The sequence below is a fragment of the Protopterus annectens genome, chromosome 6.part0, assembly GCF_019279795.1.
Source record: "Protopterus annectens isolate FY-2018-M chromosome 6.part0, PAN1.0, whole genome shotgun sequence".
Taxonomy (NCBI): domain Eukaryota; kingdom Metazoa; phylum Chordata; order Ceratodontiformes; family Protopteridae; genus Protopterus; species Protopterus annectens.
In genome coordinates, this window is record NC_056737.1 from 1,147,020,964 (window position 1) to 1,147,035,891 (window position 14,928).

Consider the following 14,928-nt stretch of genomic DNA (forward strand, 5'->3'; position numbering starts at 1 on the left):
ATTTCCCAAGATCTAATATGATGTGTATAGGCTATTCTATTTTTTTTGGATACCAAAGAAAGTTTAATAGAATTTTAAAAAACAGGTACTATGCGGCAAAAGTACGAACTAGCGAGGAGGATCTAAAACTAAATTTATTAAAAACTTAGATATAATTTGAAGCGCTTTTCGTTAGCTTAATAAGCTAACTTCTTCAGAAACAAAGAAACAAGTACATTACCAAGTACAGATATATAGCGGCATACTACATACAACACCAATCAAGCAAAACCCGCCACTCAATTCAAAATTTAAATTTAAAGTTATAGGCACTTTAAAAGCCTCAATAAGGTGACAACAGTTACTTTATAAACAAAAAAGTAATGAAATTGTTCCTATATTTCATTCTTAAACTAATAACACTCAGTTTCTAATAAATTAATACTATGATAGAAAATATGTCTATATATATATATATATATATATATATATATATATATATATATATATATATATACACACACACACATAAAGCCAACATATACAGCTGGAATAATGTAAAATACAAGCATAATCTATGGCTAATAAAGCTATATATAAATGCCTAGTAAATAATACGAAAAAACCTAATATAGATATGCCAACTAAACTTAGAAAATCAGTTAAAAATATCATTGTGATTTAAATAATAAGTGAAAACATCAGCGTTTCAGACTTTTTAATTTTAACACACTGCTAATAGAGCAAGTGTCATTAAGCCCTGGAAAGTTATACGCGTTAAGCTTAATCTGCCACTGTAATTCAAGCTCTTCTAGCTTTAATGGTACTGGACCCCCTCTTTTATCCAAATGAACATGGTCAATAACTGAGTATTTGAAACTATGATCACTATACCGCTGAACATGTTTAGCTAAAGCGTTCTCCAATTTCAATTTACTGATGGCATATTGATGCTCATATATCCTTTCTCGAAGATGCTGCCCCGTTTTGCCCACATAAAATGCGGGGCATCGCTGGCACTTCGCTATGTAAACAACCATTTTTGTGTTACAGTTAAACCTAGCTTTAAATTTAATGCTATAACGGAGCGGAGTCTTCAAGAAAGGATATATGAGCATCAATATGCCATCAGTAAATTGAAATTGGAGAACGCTTTAGCTAAACATGTTCAGCGGTATAGTGATCATAGTTTCAAATACTCAGTTATTGACCATGTTCATTTGGATAAAAGAGGGGGTACAGTACCATTAAAGCTAGAAGAGCTTGAATTACAATGGCAGATTAAGCTTAACACTTATAACTTTCCAGGGCTTAATGACACTTGCTCTATTAGCAGTGTGTTAAAATTAAAAAGTCTGAAACGCTGTTTTCACTTATTATTTAAATCACAATGATATTTTTAACTGATTTTCTAAGTTTAGTTGGCATATCTATATTAGGTTTTTTCGTATTATTTACTAGGCATGTATATATAGCTTTATTAGCCATAGATTATGCTTGCATATTACATTATTCCAGCTGTTATTTATATATGTTGGTTTTATGTGTGTGTGTGTGTGTATATATATATATATATATATATATATATATATATATATATATATATATATATATATAAACATATTTTCTATCATAATATTAATTTATTAGAAACTGAGTGTTATTAGTTTAAGAATGAAATATAGGAACAATTTCATTACTTTTTTGTTTATAAAGTAACTGTTGTCACCTTACTGAGGCTTTTAAAGTGCCTGTAACTTTAAATTTAAATTTTGAATAGAGTGGCGGGTTTTCCTTGATTGATGGTGTATGTAGTATGCCGCTATATATCTGTACTTGGTAATTTGTTTCTTTGCTTCTGAAGAAGTTAGCTTATTAAACTAACGAAAAGCGCTTCAAATTATATCTAAGTTTTTAATATATTTAGTTTTAGATCCTCCTTACTAGTTTGTGCTTTTGCTGCACAGTACCTGTTTTTTATTTGCAGTTTTAGTATTTGTTGATTCTGAGTTTGTCAATAGAATTTTACTTATTTATTTCAAGATTTTCTTGTTAGGTACTATAGGAATAGCTTGTGCAATGTAATAACTTTTGGGAAGTATTGTCATTTTTATTATTTGTAATCTGTCTTCAAATCTCAAGAACATTTTATTCCAGCTTACTATTAATATTTTTATTTTATTAATTATGTTGCTATAATTTGTGGCTAACGTAGATTCCAAATTATCACATAGAGTTATTCCTAAATATTTTATTATGGGAACTTTGTTTTCCTATCACACAATTTGTAGTTAAGGTAAATTCTCTCTTTTTATTCAAATGTATATAATTAGGTTTTCCCTTGTTACATCTAAGGCCGGAAATGTGATAAAACCTTTCCACTATTTCATCTAGTTTTTGTAGTGATTTCTCCGAGACAGATAATGTGAGTAAAACATCATCAGCAAATAACATAATTTTTTAATTGAGTTGACCATATACATCTATGCCTGATATATTAGAGTTGTGGTGTACTAATGAGGCAAATAATTCAATTCCTAAGGCAAACAGAATGGGAGACATCAGACATCCATGTTTTGTACCTTTTGTTATTTCAATAGCCTTCAAGGTAAATGGCCCAAGTTTTACATAAGCCAAATTGTTTTTATAAATATTTTTTATTAGCATAATAAAATTAGTAGGAAATTCAAACAATTCTAAAGCCTTAAAAAGAAAATCCCAGCTCAACGAATCAAAGGCTTTTTCTATATCCAAAGCTACTATTAGAGCTTCTTGGTTGTTTCTGTTTAGAAAATCTATGAGTGTTAGAATTCTTTGTATATTGTCATGTGTGTCTTTTATAAATGAATCCTGTTTGATCCTCATTTTTTATGTGTGTCAATGATTTTTTAATTCTACTAATATTGACATGAAGATTTTATAATCATTGTTAAGTAAAGATATTGGCCTATAAGATTAACACTGTAAAGGGTCTTTGTTTTCTTTTATAATGGGTGTAATTAAGGAGTATCTCCAAAAAATTGGAGTTGTGTTTTGTGCTAGAATTTCATTAAAAGTTTTGTGAAACAATGATATTACTGGAGATGGAAATATCTTATACAATTCATTAATTATTCCATCAATTCCCAGTGTTTTATTACTTTTACTTTCCTTGATTTTTTGAGTAATTTCTTTTAGAGATATTTGTTTTTGAATGTCTAAATTTAACTTTTCTGGTATCGCCTTTACCTTTACTAATTTCAGGTCTAAGTTTGATGTGTTAGTTATATGTGAAGTATCATTATAATGGTCAGAGAAATAATGTTTAAATGCATCTAATATATCATTTATATCCGAAACCTTTTTGATTTTTTCCTTGCTTCATGTATAATACTTGTAATATTATTTTCAATCAATTTTTTTAATCTTATTGCTAAATTATGCATATGTTTGGGTGATACTGCATAGGAACTAAGTTTTAACCTTTCTACAGCTATATTAGCTTTGTGAGTCAGGATTTCATTATATCTTTTGTTTAAACTTCCAATGCTTTTTTATAATTATTTTGTGTGTAAGTAGATGAATTAATAGTGAGATCTGTAATTTATTTTTGGATGTTACATAATTCTGATTCCCACTCTTTTAGCTTGTTTTTATACCATGAAAGAATTTTTCCATTTAGATAGGCTTTCAAGGTATCCCAAAGAATAATTACATTTATTTCAGTAGTGTAGTTTATATCTAAAAAGAATTGTACTTCTGCATCTAACCAATGTTTAAATTGTTTTAATTTTGTAACGTAAGCTGGAATTCTTGACATAAAAATTAATTTCTTGTAATCAGTATGTATTTTGAGAATTAATGAATTATGGTCTGAAAAGGGACAAGGGATTATGGAAAAGTTTATTATTTTTGAATTTAGCTCTTGAGATATGAAGATTTTATCAGTTCTTGTATATGTCCCAAATTTGTGGTCTTGGTGTGAAAATAATAATGAATTGGTCTCCTTATAACTAAATGCATCAATTAGATTTAAACTTTCTTCCCAATTCTTAAGTAGCTTCCCTATAGAACTTACATGTAAATTTATTTTGCTTGTGGTCTCTGATTTATCCAATATACAATTAAAGTCACATCCCAAAATCAAATTTCCTTTCTATACTCTAGTTATTAGATCCATGTGTTTTCTTATTGTCCCAACCCCAGTACCTGGAAACCAATATATATATTTACTAATGTCCAAAGTCTTTTGTTATATTTTACTATTACTATGGCTAGGAGTCCTTCTTTATCTTCATATTTGTAAATGATTTGAGGCATAGTGACATTTTTTCCATAAAATTAAAGTTCACCTAGTCTTTTTCTTATATGAAGAGTGAGATAAGATCATATATTCAGTAGGATTCCAGTTAAAGGTATCATTTGTTTTGAAGTGAGTCTCTTGAAGAAATACTACTTGTACTTTATTTAATTTCATATATCTTAATAAATTAGATCTTTTCCTTGGATTGTTTAAACTGTTAGTGTTTAAGGATAAAATAGTCAAGTCCATTCTCAGTATTTAACTTTACATCATATTTGTTTTGTATTATATTTTGTAATACTATACCAAATGTAAAATGTGTAACTACTGTGTTAATAATTCTCATTGTAGTCAATATTTTAATTTTGTTCAAATAATTTAGAATAGAGTTTAGTTCAGGCCAATAAAAAAAGAAAAAACATGCCAAACTTACTTGTATAACAACATGTATATAAATATTTTTGCAAACCTTCTAATGTACATGAAGTGAAATACACTTCCAATCTGCTAGATGAGAAGAAATGTAACAGATTGCCTACCATAACCTCTCTCATGAAAAAAGAAAGAAAAAAACTAACCCTTTTTGAGCTCCAGTACACCTTTTCTCTTATCTTGGAGATTTAACAATATTAGTTATTATTTTCCCTATATAACTATTAATAATGAATTAACATAATGTTTGGAAATTAGTATTGATTTGGTAATACAATTTAATTTTAGATTAGATTAGACTTCTTTTTCAGAATATAATCATCCTACCAGGCACTACTTAAACATTCATAAAGTAAAATCTCATTTATAACACAATAAATGTTGCTTAACATTAGTTCTCTTTAGCCTGAGAGTAGTATATATACATATTAATAGTCTCCAATATTCTGATATGACCAATATACTAATAATTATGTCAGATAAACACTCTCCTACATACTAAAACTATATTATAACTGTGAAGTAGATTTAGAAATGTATCAATAAGTGAAGATAAATACGGACACGTCTATTCAGAACACATGAATCATACTACAAAAACTATGTAGTCCATAGAATGAACCCTTAGAGTTGTGTTCACTAGAGATGATAATGTAAATATGTTTGAGTGAACAATACATATCATAAATCTCTATGTATCACTCACATGCTTTCAATTAGAGACAAATGAAAGCATAACCAGATTCAATTTATTTTATGTCCACCCATGAATGTAGTTGTGACAAATTAAAAGAAAAAATGAAGAAAGACAACATTAGACCATAGTGATCACTCATTGATGATGAAACAGAAGCAACTTGCCCTGATAAGTGGCCATGTGGATGAGCAATTTATAAACTTCTTAATACTAATGATTAGTTATAATATCAATTCATATTATGAGAATATCATCACAGAATATTGAACAAAATGCAAGTCAAGACAGAGCATTACTGAAGCTGTTCTGCACAGCCACAGTTCCTTAGAACCTTTATAATAGAGTGTTTATCAAATACTGTGTCATGCAGCAAGATACAAGAGTAGGCAGACTCCCTTCTTTGTTATTAAATTGTTAAAAGTAATGACACTAAAAATACAAAACCTATTAAGCTGAACAGTGCCTTAAGAAATCTCTATCTCATATCTATTTAATTAGTATTCTACTTGAATTTCTCATCAAGAATTACAATTTACAAACCTGTCTTATTTTACTACTTGAAGCAGTAGCAAAAGCAGACCATGAAGACATTTTCTCATGAGCCCTTTACTTTAAAGAAATAAAGATTAAATTCCAATGTGAACTCATTTTACCAACCATCTCACTAAGAAACTGATAACCTTATTATTTAAACAGTTGTCAATATTTAGTAAAAATATCAGCTGCATAATAGTCAGCTATACAACTAATGTCTGAAGGATTAAAGGTAGTTTATGTTATAAATCCCTGCCTTAACCAGATGTGTAGCATACAGAATATCATTTAGGATTTGCGTTTCTTAGGAACCTATGTCTGTAAATGTGTAACTCAAACAAATTTTATGAGTTATAGAACCATGGCTTAAAGTTTTGCTGGGAATAGATCAACTGTTCATCATAGCAAATAAGTGCACATGCCCACACAATTTAGTATTGCAGTTAAACAACTACTTGCATGTTGGTGTAAGAATTTTGGCTAATTACCAGCATCTTTGCCACTTTACTGAAAGTTGAACCCCACTTACCACAGATTAGAAAGCACTAAAGGGTGAGGAGAGTAATCAGTAATTTACTATCTACTGTATTCACTATTTATTTGGTTACTACTTAATCAGTTCAATTGAACATGTCTAGGCAGTGTGAGCAGAGGAAAATAACAACACTGCACAATACAGGGTTTACTGTTATCTAATAAAGTAATATGCACATTATATTCAAATAAGCAGGAGTTATACAAGGTAATAAGTCCCTTTGTGGCTTCTGAAATTAGATGATTTCTGTTACCAGGTTAATGAAGTATTCCGTATAATATGTCTAAAACCTGTCTTAATTTTTTACTTATTATGTGCACAGAAGTATGTCACAACTGCAGCTGATGCGTACATCTCACACACATATTTTCCTATTTATACTTGCAACACTGTAACAGATGCTTACAAAACTATCAGACATGTCATTTTACTGGATCACCATGGCATAGTGTATCTTTTAGCCTAGGTAGGAATAATTCATAAGTAAGAAAGGACTGTGTTTACTTCAAGTGTAACAATGTAGTCTGTAATGTTTCTATTACTTTTTCAATTGGATGTTATTCAATGTTACTTTAAAGTCTTTTTTGTGTTACCTACATGAAAAACAACTACTCTGTCACTGATTTCACACTTATTCTTTTTATTTATTTAAAAGAAGTCAGGGTTTGTAGATTTTAATAATCCAAAGACCATGTTAAATGAGCTTAAAATATACTGCTTGTACAACTGATATCACACTATAAGCGCTACCTTAACAACAGACAAGCAGGGGATTCCTTAACTGACTATTTCCACCTTAAATCTTTCATAGCAGACAAGGGAAGCTCTAACTAGTGCAGGCGAATGTTTCAAATAACAGCATTGTCAGAACCCAGTAACAGAACTCTGTTTATAGTGACTCTAACTGTTTTTTTCCACATTTAAAAATATGGGTATCTATGTTACTTTTAAAATGGGAATTTGAAGTGTAATGAAGTCAGTAAGCCACAGAAACTATGATTAAAAATGTTCAATTCCTATTATGCGTTAATGAGGTGAACTAAATATACTATTAATAAAAAGGGAGATGAGAAAAAAAATATTTGTGTATATGTTGTCTCTGTTCATTCTTTACATATAACTAATTATACTAAAGTGAAACATAACATTTGAATCTGGTTTTCCTCACTGCCAATGAATGAGATGTAACTATAGTTTTGAAGTCACTCTAAGTTATAAAACCATTTAACATTATCAGACACAACCACTAGACTTGTGATGAGTATGTTGCATAAAGTATAAGTTTAAGAAAAAGTATAAATGCCTCAGAGTATAATAGGCAATATAATAGATAAAAATACATCCATTTTGAGGTAAAGTCCAGAAGTCTATATTTATTTATTTATTTTACATTTGTTTACCGGGATAGTCTGACTGGATACATGTCCATTTTCAGCGGAGGCCCGGGGAGAAAAGCTCCACAAAGACAAACTTACATAGATTACACAGAAGTTAGCAAACAATTATAAAAACAAAGTGATTATATACAATGGGTTAGTAGTGTTCCCTAGTAGGGACACACAATTGTCATGGATAGACAATGAAAAGTAAGAGACATCAGATTGGAAGCAGAGCTTGGTGATGTAGTTACAAGTTATGATAATTGCAGAATATGCTTTTAGTTTGTAACTTAATCAGGGTTGGTACATGGGCATAGCCAATTCACTTTGAGATACTGTTTGAGGTTTTTTTTTAAGAGACTTTTGGAGGATTGTTGGGTTATATAGTTTGGCAAGGAATTCCAGGTTTTGCCAATGAAGTTGGCAAACAGGAATTCACTAGCAGAGTTATTAGCTTTGTGGGTTTGGACCAGTAGTTTATCGGCTGACCATAGGGATCTTAGATTGCTTTATGGCTTAATAATATTTTTAAGTGAGGGGGTATCCTCAGGGTGGAACAAAATTTTGTGCGCTATTAAGAGTTGATTGAATTGAATTAAGCTGGACAATTCTAGCCACTCTAGTTGTTTAAGGTTCTGGCAGTGGTGGGTTCTATAGGTGGAGCCAGTGGTGAATCTGGCAATATGATTGTAGCTATGGGACAGCTTACCTAGTTTGGATTTGTTGAGGTTTGAGAGTACAGGCGAGGCATATAAGAGAGTAGAAAGTAGGTGTGATTGGGCGACTGCAGTCCTAGCCAGTGGGGTAAAAAATGTCTTGTTTCTATACAGTGATCCAAGCTTCTTATTGATGGTCTGTATGGTTTTGTTGACCTGTAGGTCAAATTTGAGATTATTGTCTATGATAGGTTCATAGGTTTATAGGTTCATAGGTTCATACTAGGCTATCTGCCCAAGGGCATTTATAAGCCTAGCCCATAGTTATTTGGCTTTCGCCACCCCTTTAGTTTGAATAAAACTATGCCTATTATTTTGCTGTGCCTCTGTCAAGCAGTGACATTGAAGTAATCCCTGGGGTATATCTGCGATCCCCCATCCATTGGTCAAGATTCCTCTTGAACAAGGCCAGCAAAGTGCTCTGCCTCACATGTACCGGGATTTTGTTCCACAGCATAGGGAGTCTCTGGGTGATGAATCTGTCCCTCCAGCACATTCTATTAATAACCGTGTCAAGGTTTAAGTCTCTCGCCCTTGTGGTTCTGAGGGATCTAGATTTTTTGAGGTGAAGCATATTCATCAAATCAGGGTTTGACATGGCCTTATATGTCAAGCACAGGTCACCTCTGAGCAAGCGGTATGAGACTGAATAGAGCTGGAGTTCTTTCAGTCGGGCAGCATAAGACATATTTTTGAGACCCTTTATCCTTTTGGTGAGGAACTTTTGGGGCCTTTCCAGCTGCTGCAGGTGTCGGGTCAGATACATTCCGAATGGGGCATTGTACTCAATCATAGGTCTAATGAGTGATGAGTACAGGGGGACGATGACCTCCCTTGATCTAGATGTGAATCCCTTCATGATCAGGTGGGCAATGTAGAAGGTTTTCCTAACTACTTTAGCAACATGAGTGTCAAACGAAAGGCTACTATCAACCTGGGTCCCCAAATCCCTGATGACTTCTTCTGTGCTCAGTGGATTGCCACCTATATGGTAGCTAGGGTAACCTTATTTTTCCCGAAGGGTATGACTATGCATTTCTTGGCATTTAACTTTAGGCCATGGCTCTGGCACCAGTTATCTGTTTCTGTGAGGCCCTTCTGAAGGATATCTGTGTCAGATGTGTTTTCGACTATGGCGCCCAGTTTGCAGTCATCTGCAAACTTTGTCAGCCATAACCCTCCTGTGTTTGCTTGTACTTCAGAAAAGTAGATGCCGAACAAGAGTGGACCCAGGACTGAGCCTTGTGGGACACCACTTGTGACAGGCTTTGAGTCTGACATGGCTCCAGCAACTCTGACCCTGTGGGTTCTGTCACTTAGCCAGTTTGCAACCCATCTTGTGATGTATGGGTTTACATTCAAGCTGATGAGTTTTTCGATGATACCTGAGTGGGGTATTGTGTCGAAGGCCTTTGCCAGGTCAAGGTAGGCTGTATGGACTGCCTTTCCCTCATCAATGGCCTTGGTGACTGTCTCGAAAAAGTCAACCAAGTTTAAAAGGCATGATCTGCCTAACCCCTAGCAGTTTGGTGTGATTATCTGGGGAAATAGTGGTACCATTGTTAGGTGTGACAGAGAATGAAAGTGTGGTGGATCTACTAGTGGGAGAGAAGAGTAGAAGTTTAGTTTTATTGGGGTTCAGAAGTAGGCGTTGATTGGTGAGCCAGTTCTCAATAGTGTTAAATGTATTTTGGGTTAAGATTTGCAAGTTGGATGGGGAGGTGGCTGAGCAGATGAGAGTGGAATCATCTGTGTATTGGATGCAGGTGGCTTTAGGGATAGCAGTGTGGAGGTTGTTGATAAAAATAGAGAAGAGTAGTGGACCTAGTATGGACCCTTGAGGGACACCAAGTGTGAGAGGTAACTGGCTGGAGAGTTTGCCATGCCATAGTACTGCCTGCTGTCTACCAGTCAGGTATGACTGGAACCACTGGATAGCAGGCTTGTTGAGGGAAATAGATTTTAGTGAAAGAATGAGAAGTTCATGGGTGACCATGTCAAAGGCTTTTGATAGGTTAAGAAAGAGGGCAGAGGTTAGCCTATTGTCATTCCTGTTTTGGTTTATGGTAGTAGTAAAGGAAATGAGGGCTGAGGTGGTGCTGTTGTATGGCCTGAAACCATGCTGGGAGTTGGATAGTAAGTTATTCTGTGAAAGGTATTGCATTAGTTGCTTGTATACACATTTCTCCATTATTTTGGCTAGTGGGGAAAGAATGGCAATGGGTCTATAGTTGGATATGTCTGAGGAGCTACCACCTTTATGGAGTGAGATGACGTGAGATATTTTCCAGAGGGAGAGGATAGCATTTTCAGATAAGGTTCTGTTGATGAGGATAGATGTGGGATATGCAATGGCATCTGCAGCTATTTGCAGGTACTCTGCTGGGAAGAAGACAGCAGCAAGGGTGCTAGGTTTTAGATTTTTAGAAGTGTTTTGATAAAACTAGTGGATATTGGTTGGAAGCCAAATTCCGGGTTATTATTAGGTAGATTAGGCATGTGGTTTAAGTTAGAGGGGGATAGTTGATTTGCTAGGAATTGGATTATTTCAGTGAAAAAGTTATTAAAGGTGCTAGCTATTGTCTCTGTGGAACTATGGGTGTAGTTAGCCGGGGTTGGGGTGGTGGAGTGACCTGGACAAAGTAGTTGACTTAGGCCTGCCCAGAACTTTTGAGGGTTGTTGTGGTGTTTTTGTAGGAGATTTTGGTAGAAGCTTTTTTTATCCATTAAAATATTTTTTTTTGTATCATTCCTGAGTTGACAATATTTTAGATGGTCAAGTGGGCTTTGGTTGTTCTCCAGCTGGCCCAGGCTCTGTTTCTAGTTTTGATTTTTGCTTTGGTATCTTTTGTGAGCCATGGTGCTGTATTTGATCTAGTTTTTATTGTACGTGCTGGAGCATGGGAATCAAGAATACTTAGGAATTTAGTGTTAATTTGATCTATGGCCTCCTCCAATGTTAGATTTTTTAGTTTTGACCAGTCAACTGCTTTTAATTCATTTTGGAATATAGCAGCATCAAAGTTTTTCCTGTTTCTAAATGTTTTATATTTGAGCTGGTGAGGGTTTCCTGCCTTATGTTTTATGAAATAGGTTAGACAATGGTCGCTGAGGATCAGGGAGAGTACCAGCTGTGTACAGTTGGGGTTGGTTATTAACTAGGATCCAGTCTAGAATACTTTCCTTGTTAGTTGGTTTGTTTATCCTAGTGGGAGAGGTTATGGTCTGTTTATACCCAGATAAGTTTATATGAGTGAGGGGGGGGGGGGGTCAGAGGAGCAGGGGTGCCAGTCGGTGTTAAAATCACCAAGAACTATGGTTTCTTGGGGATAGGTAGTGGATAACCAGTAAAGGAGATCTTCTAGGGTATTTAGGTTGTTGCCTGGTGGAATGTATGCACAGACGATGTTCAAGTGTTTGTTTTGGTCAATCTGTAATTTGGTTATGAGGAGTTCCGCATTATTGAATTGGGGAGGTTGAATGGTGTCTCTATTTATGGTTAGAGTATTTTTGTAAAGGACTGCTATCCCACCTCCTTTCCTTGTAGCATGGTCTAACCGGTGAATATTGTATCCTGGAGGTAGTATCTCATTGTCAGTAGTACTGGGTTTTAGCCAGGTTTCAGTAAGACACATAATGTCTGGGGAGTAGGTTGCTAGGAGGGCGTGTAGGTTGGGAATCTTATTGTTAATACTTTTAATATTTAGGTGAAATGCTAGGAGGGAACTAGTGGGAGTATTCATGGGTAGCTTGGCTGTGGGTGTTGTGGTAGGGGAGTGGAGGTTATTGGGTGTGGGTGGGCCAGGGTTGGTATGAATATCTCCATGTGTTATAAGGTTATAGTGACAGGATATTCTGAGCTTTAGGAGTTTGTTTATAAGCTTTATATAGTCTTTGTCTTTAGGATTATGCTTTGTGGCTGTACAGGGGTGGTATTTTATAGAGGCTGGTATATTTGATGTGCAGTGGAAGGTAAAGTGTTTGGTGTTATGTGTGAAGTCGTGGGCATCTGTTTGACCATTTGGGTAGTGAATACCATGGTCAAGTGTTTGTTCATAGGCAGTGAGATGGTAAAATAGAAAGAGTATAGGCATTTGGATAATTAGTGTTTTTTTGCTGGTTTGCATTTTGATAGGGGGCGTGCCAAATTTGATGGCTGACTAGGCTAACAGGGTGTGGAAGAATGAGAGAGAAGGAAATGCGTTAAGGGGGCAGGGTTGCTAAATGATGTGTGAGGTGCTGATTGGTACTTAGCAGGAGGGGAGTGGAAAGGGAGTGGCAAAGTCTGTTTCAAATTTAGCACTACTGGGGGCAGCTGCCTTGGAATAGACCACTTTAAGGAGAGAGTCAGGTGACAGTAGCTATCCAGAATTTGAAGCACCACTGTCAGAAAACAACAGATTTCCTTTGGAGGTGGAGCTGGGAAGGGTCACAAAGACAGAGTACTAAGGCAGGCTCAACTGTTAGGCCTTATTTTACAGAACTCGAGGGAGGTATCAAAGACGGCTCCTGACTCAAAGGCAGGTGGAGTCCATATATAGTCACAGATGGTTATTGTACAGAGACTACACCTCTAAGGAAGAGCTAGAGAGAAGTAATACAGTAATTAGCAGTATCAATGGCCTACTAACAGGCAAGTCTGACCGTAGCCCACTATTCCTTTTTTAGCTCATACGGACAAACAGGCATACAAAAAGAAGGGTTATACCAAATTTCTGCTGGCCGGGCACTGCAAAAGATGTAACAAGGTAATGTAAGACATGTGAGCAGTTGTATAAGGCTGGTGAGGCGGGAGATAAAGCTAAAGCTGGTTTGATGCCTTTACTTATTAGTGAGGAACCATTTCAGAGAGTAGCTATGGACATTTCAGGCCTCTTAGCATTTCAAGCTGCAGGATAAAAGGTGTATCCTGGTGGTGGTGGACTACGCTACCCTGAGTCAGTGGCACCATCCTATACTGATGTAGAGAAGGTGACAAGGGCTTTCTTAAAAAAATGATAGCAGGATAGGGTACCATTATTGTCTCATTGCAAGATGTTCTCTGGTTTGCTTCTCAACTGGGGTGCCGTGCCTTCTTTACATAGTCTTCATGTTTCTCTATATCTGTGTGGGTTTTCTTAGGGTGCTCCAGTTTCCTCCCACATTCCAAAGATATGCAATACGTTGATCCAGGACATTAAGCTGTCCATTGGCATGAATGCATGCTTGACTGTGTGTGTGTGTGTGTGTGTGTGTGTGTGTGTGTGTGTGTGTGTGTGTGTGTGTGTGTGTGTGTGTGTGAGTGTGTGTGTGTGTGTGTGTGTGTGTGTGTGTGTGTGTGTGTGTGTGTGTGTGTGTGCATGTGTGTGTGTGTGTGTGTGTGTGTGTGTGTGTGTGTGTGTGTGTGTGTGTGTGTGTGTGTGTGTGTGTCTGTGGCACTGAAGAAAGACCTAGTGACCTCTTGTAACCTCTGCAGATAGTGGTGGCTGTCAGCAGGGTCACTCTAGGGTCACTCTAGTAGTTGAGACTCATAAAATAGAGAGAGAAAGAGGTTTCTGAAGACTGATAGACAGAGGTTTCATTTTCACGTCATACTGCTGGGATAAAGCATTAGTGGTCTGCTGGAGAGGTAACTGTAAACTAAAGACCATGTTTATAGCATTAACAAACCAGTTCATGCATGTAACTGACCCATCTTCTCTCTGCACACAGACAGATCCACCAAGAATCAACATGATGTTCATCCTTTGAGATGCTTTATGGTTACAAGGGAGTACCTGGATTTAATTTGTGATGAGTAGGAAGATGACTGCCATCATCACATGGAATTTGTTGTGGAATATTCTTAATCTTTAGGACCAGGCTCATGTGAATGACACAAAAGTACCTGGCAAAAGCACAACAGCAGTAAAAGGTCTGGTAAGTCCACATAGCCAGGGTCAAAGCTACAGGCAACACTGGTGAATCCATTCATTATTGTGAGAAAGGTACGATTTGCATTGTAAAGTTGTCAAGCTGGATGCAGAAGCATGAACTCTATAATACTAATAGGGTAAAGCCTTACCATGACAGAGACACTGGTATTCCATATCTGCAGTGAGTTACATGAGGAACTGGAGGGGAATCTTGTGGGAAATTCTCAGTGAGGCATTGTCTGACACAACAGTGGATGAGGTAGGCCATTCACTGTAGTCCTACCTAGGTTTAGGAGATCCTGGCAGTACTGTAGGAATTTGGAGACATTATTACTGGTAAGTCAGGGTGTACCCATCTGATGGATTACTGTGTGGTCACAGGATTCCAGAGACCCAAAATACAAGCCCCTTGTAGAGTTTCTGTTTGAGTTAAGCAAGCTCTGAGAGGGGAACTGCAGATATTTTATATGATGTAATCCA